The sequence below is a fragment of the Neoarius graeffei genome, chromosome 3 (assembly GCF_027579695.1).
Source record: "Neoarius graeffei isolate fNeoGra1 chromosome 3, fNeoGra1.pri, whole genome shotgun sequence".
Taxonomy (NCBI): domain Eukaryota; kingdom Metazoa; phylum Chordata; class Actinopteri; order Siluriformes; family Ariidae; genus Neoarius; species Neoarius graeffei.
The window spans coordinates 102843301-102849461 of record NC_083571.1 but is presented as its reverse complement, the minus strand read 5'-3'; positions in this window follow the sequence as shown (position 1 = coordinate 102849461).

The following is a 6161-nucleotide window of genomic DNA, read 5'->3' as shown; positions in this document are numbered from 1 at the left end:
TTAAATGTGTTTTGAAATGCAGAGAGGTTGCTTGTAAGTAAAGTGCATTGATTTTATATACTGACTATATTCCATCAGCACAGAAACAGAAAGAATAAAAGAAACCTGTTGAAATGCAAACATGTACAGTTCCATGATAGAATTGTTGTAGTACAACTACTACAAACTTCCTGAAGGGCTAAAGGAATGAGCTTAATGCAAGTTTATCTTATTTCTTTAGCAATTTAGATTTTCAAGCATATATTTGTTTAGGCTTACAAATATGGCATTTTTTGTTCAGGTCCCAAGTCTCCCTGCTCTTCAATAATAATAATAATAATAATAATGTTCTGGGTTCAAATCCAGTGACCGACAGTGGCTTTTCTGTGTGGAGTTTGCATGTTCTCCTCTGTAGTTGGTTGAAGAGAGCAACTGGACTTGCTTGACGATTCTTGAAAACATTTTGCCTCTCATCCTAAAGGCATCCTCAGTTCTGTCTGACTACTAGGGAGTATCCAGTATTTATCCTCTCATGGATCATCATAGAATCCGAATCAGAAAACTGGCAGACATCTTAACCAGAGAGGATCGTTCATTTTTGTCAACCTGGAACGACCTTCATTGAACAGAGGTGGGTGTCTATGACATCTTTTATCAGCCACCTTCAATGCAGCCATCAGCATTCTGATTCGGATTCTATGATGATCCATGAGAGGATAAATACTGGATACTCCCTAGTAGTCAGACAGAACTGAGGATGCCTTTAGGGTGAGAGGCGAAACGTTTTCAAGAATCGTCAAGCAAGTCCAGTTGCTCTCTTCAACCAACCACAGATTACTATGTCCCTGGACGACTGAGTTTCTTCACAGACATGTTCTCCTCTGTGTGGGTTTCCCCCACAGTCCAAAGACATGCAGGTTCGGCTAATTGGTGGCTCTAATTTGATTGTAGGGTTGAGTTTGAGTGTGAATGGTTGTTTGTCTCTACATGTATGTGTCAGCCCTGTGATGATCTGGTGACTTGTCCAGGGTGTACCCCGCCTCTCGCCCATAGTCAGCTGGGATAGGCTCCAGCTTGCCCGTGACCCTGTGCAGGATAAGCAGTTATGGATAATGGATGTATGTTTTCTAAAAGAATGCATTACAGCTAGGTGAATACTCTCGTGAATGCAGCACCACTATGTGCACAAACTATCTATTTGAGAGCTTGCGAACATTAACAGACACACATTAACCCTTTCAGAAGAACCACCTGAACTTGGTTTCATTCACTGGTTAAGTTTCCAAGAAAAAGATCAATGAGTTAGAGACTATTGGTTACCATTCCACCGAAAAAAAAAAAGGCCACTACTGGTGTTGACACTGTGGTCAGCCCTGACATGTTTCAGTACTAGTAGAATGCATTGTCTCTCTGTTTAAGGTGTAGGCTATACAAAATAGTAAAAACAATATGCTCAATAAAAAATAAAATAAAGACCACTCTGTGTGTCTGCAAGTATAGTCTAACAAACCACATAGTCTCTCACTCACGGAGAGTGCACCTGTTAGGCTATTTTTATTTATATACTTACTTGCCGCATCCACTACCCATTTCTCTTTTTTTTTGGAGACCCCCACAAAGATGAATTCATAATTCAAACCATGCAATTATCAATTCAAATTACCACACTTTTACACCCACGGCGATCCTCAGGGTGAATGAGCATACCAAAGCTGAAAATGCCATCGGTTTCTATTCCCATCAGCCGAGAATAGGAATGAAAGGCTATTGTGGGGGCAAGTTCACCCAGACTGGGCATCTAAAAGATTTAAAATTTATGCCCGGGAGCATGCCACAGCCTAAATGTTAGAGAAGCAGCTTTGGGACCAAAAGGTTCTAGTTTGATTTTCAGGACCAGCAGCAGGAATGAATGAACAGCACTTTAATCTACTACATCCATGGCTGCGGTGCCCTTGAGCAAAACACCAAACCCCTAACTGCTCCCTGAGCGCTGTAGCACAGCTGCTCACTACACTGGGTATGTATTGGGGCTTTTCCACTACCAACGCGGCTGAGTTGGGCTGAGCCGTGCGGTGCTGAGTTGGGCTGAGTCGAGCTGAGTGGGGCTGTTGGGGTTGCATTTCAACTACAACTGCACTGAACCATGCTGGCTGGAAGTGGGTGGACACATTGGGTGGAGTTAGCGAAAGTGGGTGGACGTCACGTGATGTCGTTAGGTGGCGCAAACAGTGACAACAGTGACCTTTTAAGCGGTAGTCTCACGACCCGGATAGTAAACAATAAACATGGAGTCGTTAGTGTTGCTGGTCTTGGTGCTGTGGCTTGTTGTCACCGACAACGCCAACAGATACTGGCAAGAGCGTATAGATGAGGCGAGGCGCATAAGGCGCCTTCTTCTTCCGGGTTTACGGTGTTTACAGATCCCAGCGTGCTCGCGGGGCGTGTGTGGGCATGTGAGGACACTCCTCCTCACCAGTCAGTGCACAGGGGAGTGTCTCCTCACACCCCTAGCCCCACTCGGCTCTGTTGGGCTCACTTCAGCCCCACTCCAAAACCGTGCGAGTTTTGGGTGCTGAGTAAGGCTGAAGTGAGCTCAGTCGTGCTGCTCTGAGGTAGTCGAAACGCGAGCCATGTTGGGCTGAAGTGAGCTGTCATTTTTAGGGCATACCTAACAACGTGTTTTCTTTCTCTCTCCCCCCCCCCCCCCCCCCAATCTGTCCCTCTGAGTTACATGTTGATCCTGGGATTGAGATGCTGGCCTCTTCTGCCCCTCGGACCTGCTTGATCCATCCTGGTGCCCTGTGTCTGGTCGGAGTTTTATCGCACCGCTCCTGTGAAGGACGGCCCCATGAGGACAGTTGAGGGTTATACCTGTTAAAACTGTTAATATTTTAGTCAGGCTGTCTGTTGTTGCCCAAATGAGGATGGGTTCCCTTTTGAGTCTGGTTCCTCTCGAGGTTTCTTCCTCATGTCGTCTGAGGGAGTTTTTCCTTGCCACCGTCGCCACAGGCTTGCTCATTGGGGATAGATTAGGGATAAAATTAGCTCATGTTTTAAGTCGTTCAAATTCTGTAAAGCTGCTTTGCGACAATGTTTATTGTTAAAAGCGCTATACAAATAAATTTGATTTGATTTGAAATTTTGATTTAGTGGAAAAGGCCCTTCAGTGTTCACTGCTTCAAATGGGTTAAATGGAGAGAAAGAATTAATGTATATGTGACAAATAAAGGCTCCTTCTTCTTCAAAAATTATTCTGTTTACATTTAAAGCACTCCATGACAGCACTCCTCAATATCTAATGGAATTAATTCAACCCTACTCTCCCATTCACAGGCTCAGATCTTTATCTTTTAGTGTGTTGTCCGTTCCCAAATTTAAAGCTAGACTGACTTTCAGATTTTTCAGGTTCAGGTCATAAAAAGAATTCTCCCTGACACCCAGTTATTTTTGTTTAGTGGCCTGAAAGCTACTGAATTCGAATCACAGACATCCAATTTATTTTATTTATTTTTATTTTTTAAATAAAACAATTAATGAATTTAGGACCATGTGGCCCTAAATTCTTCACTATTATTTCTTGTTTCACCATGACCCAATTCAAGATAACTACATCATGCATCACGTGATGGGCTTTCCCCGTTCGCGCAAGGCACTGTGGGATACAAAATTGAAACAGGAGAGAAAAATGTGGAAGACCGACTACAGTAATAGAAAGTGAGAAGAAAAGATGTTACGTTGTGAAGGAAAGAAAACGTAGGACCAAACATAAATATTGGCAGTCAGCGAGCACCTTGGTGTGATCAGCTATTCGTTTCGCGACAGAATGATGTAACTGTCAGTGCATGGTCAAAGGTAAACCTGTAGATGGCAGTAATGCAACACTGGATGCCAGCTGCCATAAAACCCAAGAGAAGAAGAAGATGATGATGCTGAAAGGTAAACCTGCACATGCGTATATGGACTACTTCTGTCTGCTTGACTGTGCGAAGCGAGTGATTTCATGCACATTTTCTAGGGAGTCCCCCTCAAATTAAATAACCTTCCCAGCCACAGACTGGTCTGTCTTTTTTTTAAATATTACAGAAATAAACATATATCACAATGACCAAATTTCAGAGGGAACTAAATTTTACCGCTTTTATGAAATCGAAAGGCTGTCAACTTTTAAACTATCCACCATGGGTTCCTAGATGCAGCAAAATAGGCCCAAACCATGGTACTACCACCACCATGTTTCACAGATGGGATAAGGTTCTTATGCTGAAATGCAGTGTTTTCCTTTCTCCAAACATAACGCTTCTCATTTAAACCAAAAAGTTCTATTTTGGTCTCATCCATCCACAAAACATTTTTCCAATAGCCTTCTGGCTTGTCCATGTGATCTTTAGCAAACTGCAGACAAGCAGCAGTGTTCCTTTTGGAGAGCAGTGGCTTTCTCCTTGCAACTCTGCCATGCGCACCATTGTTGTTCAGTGTTCTCCTGATGGTGGACTCATGAACATTAACATTAGCCAATGTGAGAGAGGCCTTCAGTTGCTTAGAAGTTACCCTGGGGTCCTTTGTGACCTCACCGACTATTACACGCCTTGCTCTTGGAGTGATCTTTGTTGGTTGACAACTCCTGGGGAGGGTCTTGAATTTCCTCCATTTTATACAGTCTGTCTGACTGTGGATATTGTGGAGTCCAAACTCTTTAGAGATGGTTTTATAACCTTTTCCAGCCTGATGAGCATCAACAACGCTTTTTCTGAGGTCCTCAGAAATCTTCTTTGTTCATGATCAGACTTTGATAGATCCCTGTTCTTTAAATAAAACAGGGTGCCCACTCACACCTGATTGTCATCCCATTGATTGAAAACACCTGACTGTAATTTCACCTTCAAGTGAACTGCTAATCCTGGAGGCAGGGGCACCGCCAGAAATTTTGGGCCCCATGAAAGATTAGAATTTTGGGCCCCCCAACTTTGCCCACCCTCGTCACAATTGCATTATTGTCATTATTTGACTTTTGATAGCCCATGGACCTTGAGTTTGTGACTTTGTTATTACATTTTATGTATTAACCTACCAGGGACTAGATGAAAACTGGTCAGTGACTAATTCTGGTGCATTTACAATCACAAATGAAAATTCACGATTTTGCCACATGCCTTCTTGTGCTAGGACAATTGGTAGTGACCAATTATATAGCACCAGCATAATGTAATATTTCATCTTGTTTATCACACAAGTCAGTTCAGTTATTAAAATGGAAAAAATGTCACTGTACAAACTGTAAAAGTGTTCTCTTGATAGGCTAATCCAACCACGTTCATACTGTTCATTTACCATTCGCTAATATTTTGAACACACATGTGAGCGATAGCTACCTTTCTTTGGGAAAAACTGAGTGACCAGTTGCCTGCCTCTCCGGTCCCTCTCAGCTTTCAGCTGCCTTTCTTTACGTTTCTGACAGCCACTCTTCATATTTAGCGATCATAGACTGTACGCACTCCACTGCTGGCTGGCTGGCTGCTGCACCGCGACACAGCAGCAAGTAGCGTTGCACTGATCAGCACACAGATTTAACGCATCGCGCTTCTACCAGAACTGGACCGTACCATTTCGCAAAAGGGGGAGGGTTAAATGACAATATGTTGAAGAACTCAAGAAATAGACAACCTTGTTCAATTAGCTCATTTTACCAGATGGAATATTGTATTGTTGTTATTTCAAAAGTCTTATTAAAATCATTAAAAGCATATTATCAGCCCCTTAAAGGGCCCCATGGCAGTGCTGGGCCCCTAGAATTGTTCTAACCTTTCCCCCCCTGGCGGCGCCCATGCCTAGAGGTTCACTTACTTTTGCCACTCACAGATATGTAATATTGGATCATTTTCCTCAATAAATAGATGACCAAGTATAATATTTTTGTCTCATTTGTTTAACTGGGTTCTCTTTATCTACTTTTAGGACTTGTGTGAAAATCTGATGTTGTTTTAGGTCATATTTATGCAGAAATATAGAAAATTCTAAAGGGTTCACAAACTTTCAAGCACTACTGTATTTCCCTATGACTGTTTTCTTTGTGTGAGGAACATAAACATGCTCCACTTCAGCAATTCATTTTTCTTCTTTCCTGCTTTTCCCCTCCACTATTGCTCCTCCCTTATAGCATCTGGAGCCTCCTCTCTTTCACTTCC